General features: G+C 40.4%; 1 long non-coding RNA gene and 1 pseudogene across 3 annotated transcripts in view; both read right to left on the reverse strand.

Moving 5' to 3' along the window:
* Positions 1-23,942, reverse strand: part of LOC114678437 (uncharacterized) — a 267,034-nt gene that overhangs the window by 182,184 nt on the left and 60,908 nt on the right. The gene's annotated exons all lie outside the window — the stretch shown is intronic.
* LOC698186 (bromodomain-containing protein 2-like) lies at positions 8,955-11,928 on the reverse strand (annotated as a pseudogene).

The raw sequence follows: 23,942 nt of genomic DNA on the forward strand, positions 1-23,942 counted from the left end.
GCCAAGGACCTGCACTGGCACCAGTCTCTGAGTTTTATTGATTATTTTTATTGATTATTTTATTTATTGATCAATTTATTTATTGATCAATTTTTATTGATTATTATTTTCACTATCTCAGCAAGAGGAATGCGGTGGAGAAGCAGGGTGATAATAGGGAGAAGGTCAGCAAGAAAACATGTGAGCAAAAGAATCTATGTCATAATTAAGTTCAAGGGGAGGCACTATGCCTGGATGTGCACGAAGGCCAGATTTATGTTTCTCTCTGCCAACATGTCTCTCTGGCTGCCAACACGTCTTGCCTCCCGCCACAGGGCGGTTTTTCTCCTATCTCAGAATTGAACAAATGTACAATCAGGTTTTATACCGAGACATTCAGCTCCCAGGGGCAGGCGGGAGACAGTCGCCTTCCTGTATCTCAGCTGCAAGAGGCTTTCCTCTTTTACTAACCCACCTCAGCACAGACCACTTACGGGTGTCGGGCTGGGGGATGGTCAGGTCTTTCTCATCCCACGAGGCCATATTTCAGACTATCACATGGGGAGAAACCTTGGACAATACTCGGCTTTCCAAGGCAGAGGTCCCTGAGGCTTTTTGCAGTGCATTGTGCCCCTGGTTTATTGAGATTAGAGAATGGCGATGACTTTTACCAAGCATACTGCTTGTAAATATTTTGTTAATAACGCACGTTCCGCACAGCCCTAGATCCCTTAAATCTTGATTTCATACAACACATGTTTCTGTGAGCACAAAGTGGCTGGGGTAAAGTTATAAATTAACAGCACCTCAGCAAAGCAATTTTTCAAGGTACAGGTCAAAATTGAATTTCTTACGTCTTCCCTTTATACATAGACACAGTAACAGTAACAGTCTTTCTTTCTAAAACTGCATCCAAAGGTCATCAGCCTCAAAGATCACAGGTAGATAAATCTAAGAAGATGAGGAAAAACCAGTGCAAATACACTGAAAATTCCAAAAACCAGATTGCCTCTTATCCTCCAAATGATCGCAACTTCTCTCCAGCAAGGGCACAAAACTAGATTGAGAATGAGTTTGAGAAATTGACAGAAGTAGGCTTCAGAAGATGAGTAACGACAAACTCCTCTGACTTAAAGGTTTATGTTCAAATCCAAAGCAAGAAAGCTAAGAACCTTGATAAAAGTTTATAGGAACTGCTAACTAGAATAATCAGTTTAGAGAGCAACATAAATGACCTGATGCAGCTGAAAAACACAGCACAAGAATTTTGTGAAGCATACACAAGTATCAACAGCTGAATCGATCAAAGAAAGAAAGGGTATCAGAGGTTGAAGATCAACTTACTATAAAAAGGCATGAAGACAAGAGTTGATTAAACAAGAATGAAAAGCAGTGAGCAAAACCTCCAAGAAATATGGGACTGTGTGAACAGACCAAACCTAATATTGATTGGTGTACCTGAAAGTGATGGGGAGAATGGAACCAAGTTGGAAAACACACTTCAGGATGGGACTTGTTTGGAACTTCCCCAAACTAGAAAGACAGGCCAGCATTCAAATTCAGGAAATACGGAGAATGCCACTAAGATACTCCTGGAGAAGACCAACCCCAAGACACATAATCATCAGATTTTCCAAGGTTGAAATGAGGGAAAAAATGTTTAGGGCAGCCAGAGAGAAAGGTCAGGTTACCCACAAAGAGAAGCCTATCAGACTAAGGGCAGATCTCTCTGCAGAAACCCTACAAACCAGAAGACAGTGAGGGCCAATATTCAACATTCTTAAAGAAAAGAATTTTCAACCTAGAATTATATATCCAGGGAAACAAAGCTTCATAAGCAAAGGAGAAATAAAATCCTTTCCAGACAATCAAATGCTGAGGGATTTTGTCACCACCAGGCCTGCCTTAAAGGAGCTTCTGGAGGAAGCACTAAGTATGGAAAGGAAAAACAGGTACCAGCCATTGCAAAAACAAACCAAAATAAAAAGACCAATGACACTATGAAGAAAATGCATCAACTAATGGCAAAATAACCAGCTAGCATCATGATGACAGGATCAAATTCACACATAACAATATTAATCTTAAATGTAAATGAGCAAAATGCCCCCAATTAAAGGACACAGACTGGCAGATTAGATAACAAGGCAAGACCCATTGGTGTGCTGTATTCAGGAGACCCAACTCACATACAAAGACACACATAGGCTAAAAATATAGGGATGGAGGAACACTTACCAAGCAAATGGAAAGCAAAAAAAAAAAAAAAAAAATGCAAGGGTTGCCATCCCGTCTCTGATAAAACAGACTTTAAACCAACAAGGATCAAAAAAGACGAAGAAGGGCATTACACAATGGCAAATGGATCAATGCAACAAGTAGAGTTAACTATCCTATATATACATATATATATATATATGCACCTAATACAGGAACACCCCCCAGATTCATAAAACAAATTATAGAGACATATGAAGAGAATTAAACTCCCACACAATAATAGAAAACTTTATCAACTGAATGTCAATATTAGACAGATCAACAAGACAGAATATTAGCAAGGATATTCAGGACTCGAACACATCTCTGGGACCAAGAGGACCTAATATACGGCTACAAAACTCTCCACCCCAAATCAAAAGAACATACATTCTTCTCACCACTACATAGCACTTATTCTAAAATCGACCACATAATTGGAAGTAAAATAACCCTTGGCTAATGCAAAAGGATAGAAATCATCAACAGCCTCTCAGACAACAGTGCAATCACATTAAACTCAGGATTAAGAAGCTCACTCAAAAGCACACAACGACATGGAAACTGAACAACCTGCTCCTGAATGACTACTGGGTTAACAGAGAAATGAAGGCAGAAATAAGGAAGTTCTTTGAAACCAATGAGAACAAAGAGACAACATACCAGACTCTGGGACACAGCTAAGGCAGCGTTAAGAGGGAAATTTATAGCAATAAATGCCCACAAGGAAAAGCAGGAAAGATCTAAAATTGACACTCTAACATCACAATTAAAAGAACTAGAGAGGCAAGAGCAAACAAATTGAAAAGCTAGCAGAATACAAGAAATAACTAAAATCAGAGCAGAACTGAAGGAGAGAGAGAGACAAGAAAAAAAAATTCAAAAAAATCAATGAATCCAGGAGCTTGTTTTTGAAAAGATTAACAAAATAGATAGACTGGAGCCAGAGTAATAAAGAACAAAAGAGAGAAGAATCAAATAAACTCAGTAAAGAAAAGGATAAAGTAGATAACACCACCGATCACACAGAAATACAAACTAACATCAGAGAAATACTATAAACACCTATATGCAAATAAATGAGAAAACCTAAAAACAATGGACAAATTTCTGGACACATACACCCTCCTAAGAATAAACCAGGAAGAAGTCAAATCCCTGAATAGACCAATAACAAGTTCTGAAATTGAGGCAGTAATTAATAGCCTACCCACCAAAAAAAAGCCCAGTACCACAGCAGAATTCTACCAGAGGTACAAAGAGGAGCTGGTACCATTCTTTCTGAAACTATTCCAAACACTTGAAAAAGAGAGACACTTCCCTAACTCCTATTGTGAGGCCAGCATCATCCTGATACCAAAACCTGTCAGAGACACACACAAAAAAGCAAATTTCAGGCCAATATCCCAAATGAACATGGATGCAAAAATTCTTAATAAAATACTGCCAAGCCAAATCCAGCAGCACATCGAAAAGTTTATGCACCACAATAAAGTCAGCTTCATCCCTGGGATGTAAGGCTGGTTCACCATACGCAAATCAATAAACATAATCCATCACATAAACAGAACCAATGACAAAAACCACATGATTATCTCAATAGATGCAAAAAAGGCCATAGATAAAATTAAACACCCCTTCATTCTAAAACCTCTCAATAAAGTAGGTATTCATGGAACTTATCTCAAAATAATGAGAGCTATCGATGACAAATCCACAGCCAATATCATACTGAAAAGGCAAAAGCTAGAATCATTCCCTTTGAAAATCGGCCCAAGACAAGGATGCCCTCTCTCACCATTCCTATTCAACATAGTATTGAAAGTTCTGGCAAGGGCAATCAGGAAACAGAAAGAAATAAAGGATATTCAGATAGGAAGACAGGAAGTCAAATTGTCTCTGTTTGAAGATGACATAATTGTATATTTAGAAAACCCCATCATCTCCACTCAAAAAATTCTTAAGCTGATAAGCAACCTCAGCAAAGTCTCAGGATACAAAATCAATGTGCAAAAATCACAAGCATTTCTACACACCAATAATAGACAAGCAGAGAGCCAAATCATGAGTGAACTCCCATTCACAGTTGCTACAAAGAAAATGAAATACGTGGACTACAACTTGCAAGGGACGTGAAGGAACTCTTCAAGGAGAACTACAAACCACTGCTCAAGGAAATAAGAGAGGACACAAACAAATGGGAGGAAAAAAAATCCATTCTCATGGATAGGAAGAGTCAATATTGTGACACTGGCCATATTGCCCACAGTAATTTATAGATTCAATGCTATTCTCAACAAGCTATGGTTGACTTTCTTCGGATAATTATAAAAACATAGTTTAAATTTCATATGGAACCAAAAAAGAGCCCATTTAGCCAAGACAATCCTAGGCAAAAAGAACAAGACTGGAGGCATCATGCTACCTGACTTCAAACTGTACAAACATACAAGCATACAGTAACCAAAACAGCATGGTACAGATACAAAAACAGATGTAATATAACAGAACAGAGGCCTCAGAAATAACATGATACATCTGCAACCATCTGATCTTTGATAAACCTGACAAAAACAAGCAATGGGGAAAGGATTTCCTATTTAATAAATGGTGCTGTGAAAACTGGGTAGCCATATGCAGAAAACAGAAACTGGACCCCTTCCTTATACCTTACACAAAAATTAACTCCAGATAAATTAAAGACTTAAACATAAAACCTAAAACCATAAAAACCCTAGAAGAAAACCTAGGCAATACCATTCAGGACACAGGCATGGGCAAAGACTTCATGACTAAAACACCAAAAGCAATGGCAACAAAAGCCGAAATTGAAAAATGTGATCTAATTAAACTACAGAGTTTCTGCAAAGCAATAGAAACTATCATCATAGTGAACAGGCAACCTATGGAATGGAAGAATATTTTTGCAATCTATCCTTCTGATGGAGGTCTAATATCCACAATTTATAACGAACTTAAATTTGCAAGAAAAAAACGAACAACTCCAACAAAATGTGGGTGAAAGATATGAACAGACACTTCTCAAAAGTAGACATTTATGTGGCCAACAAGCATATGAAAAAAAAAAAGCTCATCATCACTAGTCATTAAAGAAATGCAATTCAAAACCACAATGAGATACTATCTCACATCAATTAGAAAGGCAATCATTAAAAAGTCAAGAAACAACAGATGCTGGTGAGGTTGTGGAGAAATAGGAACACTTTTACACTGTTGGTGGAAGTGTAAATTAGTTCAACCATTGTGGAAGACAGTGTGGCAATTCCTCAAGGATCTAGAATTAGAAATACCATTTGACCCAGCAAACCCATCGTTGGGTATGCACCCAAAGGATTATATATTATTCTACTATAAAGACACATGCACACGTATCTTTACTGCAGCACTATTTACAATAGCAAGGACTTGGAACAAACCCAAATGCCCAAAAATGATAGACTGGATAAAGAAAATGTGGCAAATACACACCATGGAATAGTATGCTGCCATAAAAAAGAATTAGTTCATGTTCTTTGCAGAGACATGGAAGAAGTTGGAAACCTTCATTTTCAGCAAACTAACAAAGGAACAGGGAAAAAAATCACCAAATGTCCTCACTTATAAGTGGGAGATGAACAATGAGAACACATGGACACAGGGAGTGGAATATCAAACACTAGGGCCTGTCAGGATTGGGCAGCAAGGGGAGGGAGAACATTAGGACAAATGCTTAACATATGTGGGGCTTAAAACCTAGATGATAGATTAATAGGGCAGGAAACCACTATGGCACATATACCTATGTAACAAACCTGCACGTTCTGCATATATATTTCAAAACTTAAAGTAAAATTAAAAAAAAAAAAGAATTTTGTTTGTTTACTTTTTTGCATTGCCATTGTTGAGTTGGTGCAGTTACTTATATACTTTGGATATTTATCCCACATCAGACACATGATTTTCTAATATTTTCCAAATCCAAGGGTTGTTTTTTCACTCTATTAAAAGTGTTCTTTGATGAACAAAATATTTTAATTTTGATGAAGCACAACTTACCTATTTTTTCTGTTGTTACCTATAATTTTGGTGTCATATCCAATAAATCATTGCTAAAGCCAGTGCAATAAAGATTTTCCCCTATATTTCTGCAAGTAATTTTATAGTTTCAGCTGTTATATTTAGGTCTTTGATTCAGGTTCAGTTAATTGTTATTAATGATGTAGGCAATGGTTCAACCGAATTATTTTCATGCAGCTATGAAGTTCTCCCAGTATGCTTTGTTGAAAATACTGTCGTTTCCCCATGGAATGGTGATGGCTCTTTTTGGAAAATTATATGGTCAATCAGGAGAAGATTTTGTTTTTCTTTTTTTTTTCTGGGCTCTATATTCTACTCATTTGGTCTTCCTGTCATTTTGTCAGTACTACACTCTTGATTACTGTTGCTTTACAGTTCACTTTGAAATCAGGAAGGATGAGTCCTCCCACTTCTGTTTCAAGGAAGGCTATTTTAATGCTTCCAGTTTAATGAGATTTAATATTAATTTGGGAAGTGTTTTTCAATTTTTGCAAAAAAAAAAAAAAATACCATGGGAATTGTAATACGAATTACATTGAATCTGAAGATGACTTCAATTAGTATGGTCATCTTAATACTATGAAGTCTTCCAATCCATGAATCCTGTTTGTGTTTCTATTAGTTTGTGTCCTCTTTATTTCAACAATGTTTTGTAGATCTCATTATACAAAACATTCACCTCTTTGCTTTCCTACTCTGAAAAAGAAATTCCATTCTGTTACCCTAAATCAAAAGATGAGGTGGTAAGCATTTCCATACTAAAATATTTTTGTAAAAGATTCAAAAATGTTTTAAAAAGATTCTGGAGGCATCAAGTTACCTGACTTCAAACTATAATGCTACAGTAAACAATACAGCATGCTATTGGTACAAAGAGACACATATACCAATGGAACAGAACAGAGAGCCCAGAAATAAAGTCTCACAACTACAACAATCTTATCTTCAACAAAGTCAACAAAAACAAAAAATGGAAAAAGGACTCTCTATTCAATAAATAGTGCTGGGAAAACTGACTAGCCATATGTAGAAGATTAAAGCTGGACCTTTTCCTCACACAATATACAAAAACCAATTGAAGATGGATTAAACATTTAAATGTAAAACCTAAAACTATAAAAACCCTGGGAAAATATTTTTCCAAAATATTTGGACATAGGACTATTCTGGACATTGGCATGGGCAAAGATTTCATGATGAAGATGTCAGAAGCAATTGCAACAAAAACAAAAATTGACAAATGAGACCTGAATAAACTAAAGAGTTGCACAGCAAAGAAACTAATAGAATAAACAGACAACCTACGTAATTGGAGGAAATATTTGCAAACTATTCATCCAACAAATATCTAATATCTTGAATCTATAAGAAACTTAAACAAATTAACAGACAAAAAATAAAGAACCCCATTCAAAAGTGGGCAAATAACATGAATAGATGCTTTTCAAAAGAAGACATATATGTGGCCAACAAGCATATTAAAAAATGCTCAATATCACTAACCATTAGATAAACTCAAATATAAACCTCAGTGAGCCCCAGTCAGAATGCCTACTATTAAAAAATCTAAATATAACAGATGCTGGCAACGTTCCAGAGGAAAGGGATTGCTTATACACTGCTAGTGGGGATGTGAATTAGTCCAGACATTGTGTAAAGCTGTGTGGTAATTTATCAAAAAACTTGAAACAGAAGTAGCATTCAACCCAGCAATCCCATTATTGGCTATGTACCCAAAGAAATACAAATTTTTCTACCATAAAGACACATTACACATTTGTTCACTGCAGCATTATTCACAATAGCAAAGACATGGAATCAACCTAAATGCCCATCAATGGTAGACTGGATAAAGGAAATGTGGTATATATACACCATGTAATACTACGCAGCCATAAAAAAAGAAGAAGATAACGTCCTTTGCAGTAACATGGATAGACCTGGAGGCCACTATCCTGACTGAACTAATACAGGAACAGAAAGCCAAATACCACATGCTCTCACTTATAAGTGGTAGCTAATTATTTAGTACACAAGAACACAAGGAAGGGAACAGACACCAGGGCCTACTTGAGGGTGAAGGCTAGGAGAAGGGAGAGGATCAAAAGACTACCTATCAGGTGCTATGCTTATTACCTGAGTGATGATGTAGTCTGTACACCAAACCCCCATGACATACCCATATAACAAACCTGCACATGTACCCATGAACCTGTATAACAAATCTGCAGATGTATTCATGAACCTAAAAGTTGAAAAAAATTAAAATTTGAAAAAAATGAACAAAAGAATATGTCCACACATATTTGAATGAATAGAGATGACTGCCTGCCCTTCATAATTCATGTCTCAATAATATTTAAAAATGTATTTGCCCTGCCGCAGTCATTTTGAATGGGGGCTCTGTGTTCCAAGAGATCACTCCCCAATGGGGCTGGGGATTCAATATTATTTTGTCCATGTCCCTCCTTCAGTAAATGTCCCTGCATCCCTCCCTGACTGCAGAGCCAGCTCTCCTAGTGGGGGGGAAGGGGGTGAGATGAAGAAGTGTAACAGCAAAGGAGGAAAGGGGCGTGTGGGACAGGGTGGTCTAGGGGTCCCGTCCTGCGGAGCCTTCCTGCCCTATCTGACCTGACCCCTTAGCCTGAGTCTGAATCACTGGTGTCTGAAGAAGGGGACGATGAGGAGGAGGAGCTGGAATCTGAGCTGGAGCTAAGGCATGACACTGCTACTTGCTGTGCAGAGGATGACTCTGTTTTCTCACTCACTTTCTTTGGGGGACTTTTTAGGGGAATTGAGTTGTCTGCTGACATCTTGTAACCACTTTTCTAATTCCTGCTTTTTCTCCAAAGCGAGTTCCTCCTTTGTCTGTCCCACAGACTTCTTAATGGTATAGGGCCTCTGGGCTTTCTTATGTATGCAGGAAAGGATATAGAGCTCAAGCTTTCTAAGTGTGGATGGCCTGAGTGTTTCAGAACCAATCTCAATCTCTTCTGAGTTTCAGCCACGTAAAGAGGGCTCCCTGGCTTGGATTATATGCACAACTCAGCCCAGCTTCTCCCCAAGTAATTTGTTGATGTCCAGGTTCAGCTGCCCCTTCTCATTGTAAGTCATGGGACTGCTCTCTTCCTCCTCCTCTGAATCATAACCCTTAGGCAGGGCAGGTGGGGTTGACTTTGTGGCCTTTTTGGGGAGCTTGGTGCCACTTCCTCCAGAAGGTCCAAAGCCAGGAGGGCCTAAAGCAGCACTGCCACCCCCACTACCACTTGCTTTCTTGGACTTCTTGGGCTAAGGTGGGCGGGATGCCCAAGGCCCCTTGTCATCTTCATCAGCCCCAGCTCCGTCTCAATGCTTCCCTGCCTTTTGTTTCTTATTTTTCTCTTTTTTCTCTCTTTTGCTCTTGGGCTTGGATATTGGGTCCTGACACAGACCAACCAGTTGTTCATGTACTGCCCAAAGCTGTTCCTGTAGTTCTGCTAAGCCATGAGCCCTTTCTTCCTTTAAGTCTGAGCTTTAGCTCTCTTCTTCTTCCTCCTCATCTTCCTCCTCCTCTTCCTCAGAGGAGCTCTCACTGCTACTTTCCTCACTGGAGGACTCTGAAGATGATTTGGCCAAGCCAAGGGGCATGGCAGTAGAGGCTAGTAAAGGCCCTGGTTCCAGTGGTTCATCTGGCATCTTGGCATAACGGAAACAAATACATCCTGTAGCTTTCGTGCCACTGCCACGAAATCTGGGGGTGATCTGGGGGACTGTACTCATAGCAGTTGGAAAACATAAGCAGGACATCAGCAGCAAACTCCTGTGCATCTCGGTAATCAGGGTTCTCCATTTTCTGCCACAGAAGGAGGCAGCATCAGAAGCTGCACAGGCAGGAAGACTCACCTTTCCCTGCTAACCTCAGACACCACAAAGAGGAGCCCTCTCTTGAGAGCACAGTGGGGATGACCTCAAGGATCTGTGCCCTGGGGTTCAAGTTTGAGGTCAAAGGAATTTGGGTGGGTTAAAGAAATATTTATGTCTAGAAAACGAAGTAATTTCTAAGCAACAAGGGAGGAGGGGAGGTCTATGACTGTTTTTCCACCCCATAACTTCCTTAACCCAACACTGCCACATCATTAGTACTTAATTGTAGATAGATAGTATTGTTCTCAAGACAAAGAAACCCCACCCTATTGTTTCAAACTCCAGGAAATATGAATTCTCAAACACCAGACCTTCTGTCCCACTACTATTTTATAAAAGTAAAATACCAAGAACCAAAGACTGCTGTGTGCCTACATGAGACTTACTGTTTTGCACCTAGGTTCCCATCACTGCCTGAGCATCCCATCTGCCCCATGCAGCGGGTACCTTGACATTGCTGAGGTCCATGGGGTGCCTCATGATGTCGTGGTAGTTACGCAGGCCAAGTGCAGAAGCATCCACTGGTTTATACAAAGGCCAAGCATAGGCTGCATGCTTCTTAGAGAGTAACTCCTTCAATATGCCATCACAATGTTTTAATTGTTCTGAAAGCTTTCCTTTCTTAGAGCTCTGGTCTTGTTGCTGATATGTCAGGCAAGTCTTTGCCTGCGGGCTTGATGGGGGCATGCGGGAAGCCGTGCTACCTTATGCTCAAGACTCCCAGGATGGCTAGCTGGGGGAACCAGGAGCCAGGATGGCTGTAGGTGTAGGGGTGGTAGTAACTGCTTTCCGCTTTATACCTTTTTTCTTGGCAAGGGGTTGAGCTGGAGGAGCCGCAGTAACAGCAAGGAGAGGGGTTTCAGCAGAGTGCAGGGACTTGAAAAGTGGAGTGGAAATGACTGGAGTGGGGAATGTTGAGGACCGTGGTAGGTATCTCAGGTGGGGGAGTATACAGGGCTGTGTGTGACACAGAAGAGATGGCAGGCACCTGATGAGCACGAGTAACACTGTCCTGGAGTGCTGCCAACTTGGCCCCCTTCTTGTGGCTGTTATTAGGGATGGTCACCACCAGTTCTTGTTCTTCTTGTGGCACTGATGCAACTTTCTGTAGGAAGATCTTTTCCAGCGTTTGCGCCATTAGCACAACATTATCAGTGGGCTTGTTGTAAATGTAACAGTTGGTGAACATGGTATTTAAATCTTCCATACACTCTGAGGCAGCCCAACAATAACTGTTTTCAAGTCTCCTCTTAATAGTAGCCACGTCCATAGGCTGTTTTATAATTTTGTGATAATCCTCTGGGGCTGGCTATCCATGGGCTGCATGAGGGAAAGGAAAAAGCTAAGAATTTTGGCCAGGTGGTCCTCTCCCAACCCAAGGTAGGAATTGGTAGACCCGGTTTGACAGCATCCACAGGCTGCCGGAACTGTGTGAACTATGTTCCCACAGAGCCTCCATCACTACCTTGTGTAGGTATTGCAGCTGGTTGGTAACTCCTTCTGGCTTTTTGGGATTGGGCAAATCCTGGGGTAGTGGGTTGGCAGGGGTCAGTTGCAAAGCAGGTACCAAAGCTATTGTGTGGCTCTCAAATCATTCACACAAGAGGGAGAGTTTTCAAATCCTTTTCCCTGGTGCTACTGCTTCTGGGCCCAGCCCCAGCAACCCTCTTCCCCAGGGAGTTTGTTGTGGGGAGCCGTGTTTTGCAGCATCTTGACCGCACGGAACCGGCGCTGCTCTCAGCAGTGGAACGTCTGGGTGGCCTCGACTTCCCTCACCGCAGCTCCAGCATAACCCGGTAAGCAGGGGGAGGCCGTTGCTCTTGGGCCTCCAAGCCACAAACTCCCTGCCCTGCCTGAACGAAAGCAGTCTCTTTCGGGACCTCCTGGAGAGCTCCGGGAAGGTTGGCTCTGCAGATGGCGGACGGCAAGAAAATGGCGGCGGCCTCAGCTGAGGAGGGCGACTAAGGAGGGACGGATTCTGCAAACCAAAAGACGGTCCCTGATCTCAGACACCGTCATCAATATAGCCTGCTGTTGGTCTGCAGGGATCCCCTCTTCTTGTTGGGGACCCTACAGAGTGGAGGAGGTTCTGTTTCCATCTCGGATGGAGGCGGATGCACACGAAAACTGGTTTAAGGCGCCGTGGCCTCCATTTCTGAAATCCTCTTGTGGGCAGAGTAGACAGGGTGGACAGACTCTGAGGACTGGGTGGGCCCAAAACACGGGAGCTTAAAGGGCTTCTATGGGGTCTGTACTGTCCACTGGGAGCTGTCACAGGCCGGCAGGAAGGCCATTTCCAAGCAGATGGAAGGGGATTGCAATGGCGCCCGGGACTACTCCAAGGCTCTGTATAGGTAGGCAGAATTCTCCAGCTCACTCTAGAGGATGCTCCACTGCAGCGCCAAATGGCGCCCCGAGCCCCCCCGCCAGCCCTTTATATATAAGCGGAGAGGAGGAGCTTCCACTCATGCTACACTGGGCTCGAGATTTCCCTCATCCCCTCTGCAACCGCCGCTGGCTGGTGCGTTAAGAAGCTGAGTCTAAGGGGCAGGAACACCGCCCCACGGGAGCTTTTTCTATTGGCCAGCCACAGCGATGACGTCATAAACTTCATTTCCAAGGTGACAGTCTCCTGGCAGAAGAGTGCAACAGAGACCCACAGAGAAGTGCCAGCCCGCCACATCTCCAAGCCAGTTGGCGGAGCTATGGTTCTGGACTCCAGGGAAAGAGGGCGGTTGGAAGGGGTGCAGAAGCCTCCAGCACCCTCTCCCCGCCTCCCCTTCCAACAAAGTCTTCCCAGGCTTCCATGCCCAGGGCAACTGGAGACTGCCAAGCTTGGCCAAGTCGTTCCATTCGTAGCTCCTCTGTTGGCCAGACCAGTAGGGAAACGGGAGGGGTCAGGTGGGGCCCCTGCCTGGGGCCCGCCAGGGGTGTGGCTGCAAGACGCTGGGCTCGTGGTGATTCTGGGAGGTAAGGCGGCTGCAGCAAAGAATTCTTAAATCTGGCCGGGCGTGGTCGCTCACGCCTGTAATCCCAGCACTTTGGGAGGCAGAAGCAGGCGGATCACAAGGTCAGGAGATTGAGACCATCCTGGCTAACACAGTGAAACCCCATCTCTACTAAAAATACAAAAAATTAGCCGGGCGTGGTGGCGGCACCTGTAGTCCCAGCTTCTCGGGAGGCTGAGGCAGGAGAACGGTGTGAACCCAGAAGGCGGAGCTTGCAGTGAGCCGAGATTGCACCACTGCACTCCAGGCTGGGCGAAAGTGCAAGACTCCGTCTCAAAAAAAAAAAAGAATTCCTAAGTCTTCCTCGTAATTTGGTTATCTAAATAAGGGTGCAGACTCTGGATCCTAAAGCCTTCCAGAGGGCCTCCAAAATTGCCCTCGGTTTGGTACTGGGTGTGTAATCCCGGGTGTCAACCCCCCGCCCCAAAGCGAAGCCATGTTGAGGGAGGGGGCATAGCCCCAGCCCCTCCCTTCCCGACTGGGCTAGGGGAATGGGGAGAGCATCGGGCGTGCGGCCACATCAGCAGCACCCAGACTGGGTGACTGGGGTCACGTCCCTGCTGCTCCTGCCCTTTCCCCCAGCTGGAGAACCAGTTTTCCAAATGTTCCTGAGGGTTGCTAAAGGGGCCAAGGGGGCCGCATGGCCCCAGCCTATGTCCCAAAACCCAGAGGGCTAAAATGCTGCTACTCCTTCATATCCCCAGCTTCCTATCCCACAGTCGTCACTCTGTCCCGCTACCTCACCTCTCCCTACGGGTTCAGCACCGCTGCTGTGGTGCTCGTTTTTATCTAAAGAGAACAGAAAGTCCAGATGGGAAGAAATATCAGATAAAGAATTTCAGCACATTGTTTGATGATGGTATTTGGATGGTGGAATAGTTTTTCAATTAATGGGGGAAAGGTCTGGAAATCTTTAGAGCCCGTGGGAGTAAGAAGAAATTCTATTTTAAAGGAAGGTGTATCAGCAGACAAATTTTGACATCCTGCCACATCAGTGGGCTGTCAAATGTCCTGGTTTGCCATAACTAAAAGGGTTCCTGGAATATGGCTCTTTCAGTTTTAAGTCCAGAAAGGACAAACTTGAAGGAGCTAACTAGCCTATGACTCAAATAAAATGCTAAAGCCATCGGTTACTCGAATTTTAGGAAGGCACCATAAATGAGGATGAGATTCAAATTCACATATAGAAAACACTGAGGAAGAAAATGAAAAATATAGTTTAAAATAAGTAACATCTTCAGAGATACATTAGATATTAAATCCACAAAAGAAAGAAGTGCTGTTGCATATGAAAAGTTTTAGTTAATATAAATGATGCATTCAGAATGTTAAAAAACAAATATCAAAAAATGACCCACTAAGTATAATTGACCTTAACTAAAAGTCAAATAAGCAATAGAAAGTATAACCAAAAGTAAAAAAAAAAAAAAACAAACCAGAGAGACATTAAGAAAGAAAAGATAGGAAACTGGGAAATTGAGGCAAGAATACCAATGTACGTTTAGGGTAGTTTCTACAAATATGTAGAAAAGATAGAGAAGATGAAATTGTTAAATTATTTCTCAACGAGACAGAAAGTTAATAAGGATATCCAGGAATTGAACTCAACTCTGCAAAAAGCGGACATAACAGACATCTACAGAACTCTCCACCCCAAATCAACAGAATATACATTCTTTTCAGCACCACATCAGACTTATTCCAAAATTGACCACATAGTTGGAAGTAAAGCACTCCTCAGCAAATGTACAAGAACAGAAATTATAACAAACTGTCTCTCAGACCACACAATCAAACGAGAACTCAGGACTAAGAAACTCAGTCAAAACCGCTCAACTACGTGGAAACTGAACAACCTGCTCCTGAATGACTACTGGGTACATAACGAAATGAAGGTAGAAATAAAGATGTTCTTTGAAACCAATGAGAACAAAGATACAACATACCAGAATCTCTGGGACACATTTAAAGCAGTGTGTAGAGGGAAATTTATAGCACTAAATGCCCACAAGAGAAAGCAGGAAACATCTAAAATTGACACCCTAACATCACAATTAAAAGAACTAGAGAAGCAAGTGCAAACACATTCATAAGCTAGCAGAAGGCAAGAAATAACTAAGATTAGAGCAGAACTGAAGGAGATAGAGACACAAAAAACCTTCCAAAAATTCAATGAATCCAGGAGCTGGTTTTTTGAAAAGATCAACAAAATTGATAGACCACTAGCAAGACTAATAAAGAAGAAAAGAGAGAAGAATCAAATAGACGCAATAAAAAATGATAAAGGGGATATCACCACCGACCCCACAGAAATACTACCATCAGAGAATACTATAAACACCTCTATGCAAATAAACTAGAAAACCTATAAGAAATGGATAATTTCCTGGACACTTACACTCTCCCAAGACTAAACCAGGAAGAAGTTGAATCCCTGAATAGACCAATAGCAGGCTCTGAAATTGAGGCAATAATTAATAGCCTACCACCAAAAAAAGTCCAGGACCAGATGGATTCCCAGCTGAATTCTACCAGAGGTACAAGGAGGAGTTGGTACCATTCCTTCTGAAACTATTCCAATCAATAGAAAAAGAGGGAATCCTCCCTAACTTATTTTATGATGCCAACATCATCCTGATACCAAAGCCTGGCAGAGACACAACAAAAAAAGGGAATTTTAGACCAATATCCCTGATGAACAGCGATGCAAAAATACTCAATAAAATACTGGCAAACCAAATCCAGCAGCACATCAAAAAGCTTATCCACCACGATCAAGTGGGCTTCATCCCGGGGATGCAAGACTGGTTCAACATACGCAAATCAATAAACGTAATCCAGCATATAAACAGAACTAAAGACAAAAACCACAAGATTATCTCAATAGATGCAGAAAAGGCCTTTGACAAAATTCAACAGCCCTTCATGCTAAAACTGCTCAATAAATTCGGTATTGATGGAATGTATCTCAAAATAATAAGAGCTATTTATGACAAATGCACAGTCAATATCATACTGAATGGGAAAAACTGGAAGCATTCCCTTTGACAACTGGCACAAGACAGGGATGCCCTCTCACCACTCCTATTCAACACAGTGCTGGAAGTTCTGGCTAGGGCAATCAGGCAAGAGAAAGAAATCAAGGGTATTCAGTTAGGAAAAGAGGAAGTCAAATTGTCTCTGTTTGCAGATGACATGATTGTATATTTAGAAAACCCCATTGTCTCAGCCCCAAATCTCCTTAAGCTGATAAGAAACTTCAGCAAAGTCTCAGGATACAAAATCAATGTGCAAAAATCACAAGAATTCTTATACACCAGTAACAGACAAACAGAGAGCCAAATCATGAATGAACTCCCATTCACAATAGCTTCAAAGAGAACAAAATACCTAGGAATCCAACTTACAAGGGATGTAAAGGACTTCTTCAAGGAGAACTACAAACCACGCTCAACGAAATAAAAGAGGACACAAACAAATGGAATAACATACCATGCTCATGGATAGGAAGAATCAATATTGTGAAAATGGCCATACTGCCCAAGGTAATTTATACATTCAATGCCATCCCCAGTAAGCTACCAATGACTTTCTTCACAGAATTGGAAAAAACCGCTTTAAAGTTCATATGGAACCAAACCGCATTGCCAAGACCATCTTAAGCCAAAAGAACAAAGCTAGAGGCATCATAGTACCTGACTTCAAACTATACTACAAGGCTACAGTAACCAAAACAGCATGGTACTTGTACCAAAACAGAGATATAGACCAATGGAACAGAACACAGCCCTCAGAAATAATACCACACATCTACAGCCATCTGATCTTTGACAAACCTGACAAAAACAAGAAATGGGGAAAGGATTCCCTATTTAATAAATGCTGCTGGGAAATTGGCTAGCCATAAGTAGAAAGCTGAAACTGGATCCATTCCTTACTCCTTATACGAAAATTAATTCAAGATGGATTAGAGACTTAAATGTTAGACCTAATACCATAAAAACCCTAGAAGAAAACCTAGGTAATACCATTCAGGACATAGGCATGGGCAAGGACTTCATGTCTAAACACCAAAAGCAACGGCAACAGAAGCCAAAATTGACAAATGGGATCTCATTAAACTAAAGAGCTTCTGCACAGCAAAAGAAACTACCATCAGAGTGAACAGGCAACCTACAGAATGGGAGAAAATTTTTGCAATCTACTCATCTGACAAAGGGCTAATATCCAGAACCTATTAAGAACTCAATCATATTTATAAGAAAAAAACAAACAACCCCATCAAAAAGCAGGCAAAGGATATGAACAGATACTTCTCAAAAGAAGACATTCATACAGCCAACAGACACATGAAAAAATGCTCATCATCAGTCGCCATCAGAGAAATGCAAGTCAAAACCACAATGAGATACCATCTCACACCAGTAGAATGGCAATCATTAAAAAGTCAGGAAGCAACAGGTGCTGGAGAGGATGTGGAGAAACAGGAACACCTTTACACTGTTGGTGGGACCGTAAACTAGTTCAACCATTGTGGAAAACAGTGTGGCGATTCCTCAAGGATCTAGAACTAGAAATACCATTTGACCCAGCCATCCCATTACTGGGGACGTACCCAAAGGATTACAAGTCATGCTGCTATAAAGACACATGCACACGTATGTTTATTGCGGCACTATTCACAATAGCAAAGACTTAGTACCAACCCAAATGTCCATCAGTGACAGACTGGATTAAGAAAATGTGGCACATATACACCATGGAATACCGTGTAGCCATAAAAAAAGGATGAGTTCGTGTCCTCTGTAGGGACATGGATGCAGCTGGAAACCATCATTCTCAGCAAACTATCGCAAGAACAGAAAACCAAATACCGCATGTTCTCACTCATAGGTGGGAATTGAACAATGAGATCACTTGGACACAGTAAGGGGAACATCACACTTCAGGTCCTATTGTGGGGAAGGGGGAGAGGGGAAGGATAGCATTAGGAGATATACCTAATGTAAATGACGAGTTAATGGGTGCAGCACACCAACATGGCACATGTATACATATGTAACAAACCTGCACGTTGTGCACATGTACCCTAGAACTTAAAGTATAATAAAGAAAAAAAGAAAAGAAAAAAAAAGAAAAACAAACAAAGAAAAAACAACAATAACAAAAACCCCACAAAAACCTCATCCAAAAGCCAGCAACCTCAAAGATCGAAGGTAGATAAGCCCACAAAGATGAGAAAGAATCAATGCAAAAACACTGAAAACTCAAAAAGCCAGAGTGCCCCTTTTGCTCCAGATGACCACAGCACCTTTCCAGCAAGGGGTCAGAACTCAGCTGATTGTGAGATGACTAAAATGTCAGAAGTAGGCTTCAGAAGGTGGGTAATAACAAACGTTACTGAGCTAAAGGATCATGTTATAACCCAATGCAAAGAAGCTAAGAATCATGATAAAATAGTACAGGAGCTGACAGCCAAATAGCCAGTTTACAGAGGAACATAACCAACCCGTTAGAGCTGAAAAACACACTATAATAAATCCAAAATGCAATGACAAGTGTTAATGCAAATTAACAATGATATTCAGGACCTGAACTCAGCTCTGGATCAAGTGGACCTGATAGATATCTACAGAACTCTCCACCAGGAAACAAGAGAATATATATTCTTTTCATACATTCTATTCATTAATAGCAGCAGAATAGACTAAGTGAAGAATCTTAGAGTAAGATTCTTAGAATCTTAGACTAAGAAAAGAATCTTAGAGCTTGAAGACTACTTTCTGAAATAAGACAGGCAGATGAGAACGGAGAAAAAAATGAAAAAAAAAAAAAAGTCTAAAAAATTAGGAATTATATAAAGAGACTGAATCTATGACTGATTTGGGTACCTGAAACATATGGGGAAAATGGAACCAAATTGAAAAACATATTTCAGGATATTATGCAGAAGAAATTCCCCAACCTCTCAAGACAGGCTAACATTCAAATTCAAGAAATGCAGAGAACTGCAGTATGATACTCCACAAGAAGAACATCCCCAAGATCACTTGGACATGGGAAGGGGAACATCACACACTGGGGCCTATTACGGGGAGTGGGGAGAGGAGAGGGATGGCATTGGGAGTTATAACTGATGTAAATGACGAGTTGATGGGTGCTGACAAGTTGATGGGTGCAGCACACCAACATGGCACATGTATACATATGTAACAAACCTGCACGTTGTGCACAGGTACCCTAGAACTTAAAGTATAAAAAAAAAAAAGAAAGAAAGAAAAAAAAGAACATCCCCAAGACACATAATCTTCAGATTCTACAAGGTCAAAATAAAAGAAAAAAATGTTAAATGCAGCCAGAGAGAAAGGGCAGGTCACCTACAAAAAGAAACCATTAGACTAACACTGGAAGTCTCAGTGGAAACGCTACAAGCCAGAAGAGATTGGGAGCCAATGATCAACATTCTTAAAGAATTTCCAGCCCAGAATTTTATATCCTTCCAAACTAAGTTTCATAAGCGAAGGAGCAATAAGATCATTTTCAGACAAGCAAATGCTGAGCAAATTCTTTACCACCAGACCTGAATTGCAAGAGCTCCCAAAGAAAACACTAAATAATGGAAAGGAAAAAAATGTTACAGCCTCTACAAAAACACACTGAAGTACACAAACCAGTGACACTACAGAGCAACCACATAAACAAGTCTACAAAGTAACTAGCTAGTGTCACGATGACAGGATCAATTTCACACATAACAATACTATCCTTAAATGTAAATGAGCTAAATGCTCCAATTAAAAGACATAATATGGCAAGCCAGATAAAGAGCCAAGACCCATCAGTATGCTGTCTTCCAGAGACCCCTTTCACACGCAAAGACACTCTTAGGCTCAAAATAAAGGAATGGAGGAAAATTAACCAAGCAAATGAAAAACAGAAAAAAAAAACAAGGGTTGAAATCCGAGTTTCTGACCAAACATACTTTAAATCAACAAAGACAAAGAAGGGCATTACATAATGGTAAAAGATTCAATTAACAAGAAGAGCTAACTATCCTAAATATCTATGCAACAAACAGGCACGAAGATTTATAAAGCAAGTACTTAGAGACCTTCAAAGAGATGTAGACTCCCAGACAGTAACAGTGGGAGACTTTAACACCCCACTGACAATATTAGGCAGATCATGGAGACAGAAAATTAACAGGAGGTAGAGGTTGCAGTGAGCTGAGATCATGCCACTGCACTCTAGCATGGGCTGGGAGACAGAGTGAGACTGCATCTCAAAACAAAAATAAAAACAAAAAATAATACTGTAAATAGCTCTATGCACATAAGCTAGAAAATCTAGAAGAAACGGATAAAGAAAAGCCTTTTTTTACATGAGAAAACAAACTAGTATTATTTTACTTTTTTTTCTGCTTCTCACCACTGAAGTAACAATTAACTTATGTATAGTCCATTTACCAAAGCTTCCCCCTGCAATACTTTCAGTCCTCTGTAAACATAAAGTATCAGCATTAATTTTACTACAAACAGGAAAAATTATAACAGAAAACTATTTGTTTATTGTTACTTAATGAGAGAGAAAGCAAGCATTGCTCCTGGGTCATTTTCATATAGGGGAGGCAGGATTCAGGTATAAACTTTGACAGACCAATTCCACCAGCATCCCAGACAGGCATCAGGAAGGGTGCCAACCTGACAAGTTCCTGAGGTTGGTATCACCATCTACACTTGATAAGTGAAGAACTGACATTCACAAATTTTAAGGGGTTTCCCTGTACCTGGAGATTATACCATAATAACATACTCTTATTCTTCACTTCATGAGAAATGAATGGGCATTAGAAAAGTCTAATTTTCTAGACTTTAAAGACTTTAGAAAAGTCTTTAAAGTAGCTATTTAAACATAAATTCATTTATTTCATTATTTTCAAAATTTATTGTTAATATTATTTTTGATTTACAAATGTAGTTGTATACATTTATGGGATGCAATGTGACGTTTTGCTATATGCATACAATGTGATGTGATTAAATAAAGCTAATTAACATATCTATTCTTGATTTATCCATCCTTTTTAAGGTTAATCATCTGAAATGTATTCTCTTAGTTATTTTTAAAAATACAATAATCATTGTCAATAGTCACCTAGGTATGCAAAAATCTCAAAAACTATTCCTTCTGTCTACCTGAAACTTTGTACCTTTGATCAACAACTCCCCGTTTTCTCCCTTTCTATAATCCCAGACTCGTAGCCATCATTCTACTTTCTACTTCTCTAGGTTAAACTTTATTAGATTCCACGTGTAAGTGAGATCATGTGGAATTTGTGTTCCTGTGTCTGGCTGATTTCACTTGGCACAATGTCCTCCAGATTCATATGTTGTTGCAAATGACAGGATTTCCACCTCCCACCCTTTTTAAAGCTTTGTGATATTAGTATTAGTATTCCATTGTGTCACTTCTTTATCCATTTGTCTATTGATGGTTGTTTCCCTATCTTGGCTGTTGTGAATAATGCAGCAATGAACATGGGAGTGCGGAAATCCCTAGGACATACTGGTTTCAGGTTCTTTGTATATATACTCAGAAGTGGATTACTGGATTGTATGGTAGGTCTGTTCCTAGGTTTTTGAGGAAGTTCCATAGTGTTTATCATAATGGCTGCACTAATTTACCACCAGCAATGCATAAGAGTTCCGTTTTCTAGATTTCATAAACATGAATTCTTTATTTACGCTAGATAGTAGATGGTGCAATTGTATTTGGAAGTTATTTTATGGTGCATGCAATACAATTGTTTTAGGACTTAAAGCTTACACAATTCAGCATCTTCTCCATAGAGTCATGCTTCCTAAGTTCTCCTGGTTTTGCTATGTTCTCAATGTTTCCCTGAAGCAACCTAGTATTCCACATCCAACCTCTAAAAATTGGTGGAGAGGAGCCTTCACCACTTCATTCTCAGCTAAATAATAGTATTTCATGACTCATGACCTCTAAATGAAGTTCAAATCATGTGTAGTTTTCAAAAAAGTGTCCCTATCTAGGAGGATGTGCAGGTGAATTTGCCCTCCCCTATGGACATTTGGCAATATCCACAGATATTTTGGATTTTCACAACTGGGGGTTGCTATCTGCATTTACTGGGTAAGAGACAGGGATGCTGCCAAATATTCTACAGTGCACAGGAAAATATCCACAGAACAAAGAAACATCAATGTCAAAAATGTCCATTTTGCAGATGTTGAGAAACTCTTAATTAATACTATGTTTTATTTTCTCCTTTTTTGGTCTTCATCATGTTTACATGCCCTGTCTTCATCTAATAAAATTAGAAAGTGGTAAAGTTTTCTTTAATTTTTTGTCACAAGTTGCCATTTGGTTCTCACAAGAGCACTGTGAGGTTCTCAGTGTAAATATCATTTTGCCTGTTTCACTGAAGGTTTAGTGAGTGCACAAGGCAAAACAGCAAGTAAGAGCAAGAAGATAAAGCCTCGGGCATCACGCAACAACTTTCTTCTCATGGGCAAAACCATACACAGGAAAAAAACACACTGTCATCTTTTTTGAGGACTTGACTCTCAGTGCTATCTTTGTTCTCCGGATCTTCTGAGCAACCCAGGTGACTTCAGTTCTCACACAGGTAAACCCTGCACAAACCTGTTCCCACAGGTCTCATCCTGACCCTCACCTCTCCACTGGTTCAGAGATCATGTCTGTGCATTAGTTTGGAAAACAAACAAAATACACCCAGACTGCTGTCTGTGCTTCTCCTGCAGGCATTCTGCTGAACACTGCAGTAAATCAAGCAGAGTCAGTCCCATCACCCCTCTTCTAATCTAATTTGAAATTCTACATATCTTCAAATTGACCACCTAAAGTACAGCATCATTTCCTTCCAGACTGACAGCCACACTGTCAGATGAGTAATTTAAAATGGAAGTAAAATGTCCATGACTATACAATTCACCTATATGGAAACATCTCCAGGTCTTAGAGCAGAAACTCCATTTGAATAACACCAAGTTGTGAACATTCTCCAATTTGCTGCTACCTGCTCCTCTATTCAGAGATTCTGTAGCTGGCTCCTCACATGTTATACCATGTAAAAAATCTCCTTTACCTCTAGTCCTGGAATTCCCTTTCCTGCGTAGTGCAACGCATTAAACCCTATTTGTCTTTTAAGTCTCTTCTTGAATACACTTTGATACATAAATTTCCTTGATTGGGCCTAATAAACTCTTCTACCATTTGTGGTTCTACGTTATTTTAGCATTCATCACCCACTGTCAAGTTGAATATGTCTGTATTTCACGAATGTGGGACTATTAAGGGCAGATTCCGTCTTATTCCTCATATTTCAGGTAAGAATTTCATTTTATGCCTCACATCAACCACTTCAAATACAGATGATTTTTTATCACAAAACTTCTTAGATTTGAAGGCAAGGTATGTTTTAGGCACAAAGAAATATTTATGTTTTAAAAGGTTCACAAATGGCCATCTCGTTCCTTATTTTTAAAGAACGGTATGTGACAATTTAGTGCATATTAAACACCAGTGGAGTGAATCAATGAGATGTGGAAACCATCAGTCACTTATTCCAGTACTTGCTAAAAGGCAATACTTTATTAACTGTAATCAAAGTTCTACTAAAGCATTTGCATGTTTCTTCCTAAAAACAAAGTTAGATTCAATATCTTATCGGCT

Source organism: Macaca mulatta, chromosome 1, assembly GCF_049350105.2.
Source record: "Macaca mulatta isolate MMU2019108-1 chromosome 1, T2T-MMU8v2.0, whole genome shotgun sequence".
In the NCBI taxonomy this organism is placed as follows: Eukaryota; Metazoa; Chordata; class Mammalia; order Primates; family Cercopithecidae; genus Macaca; species Macaca mulatta.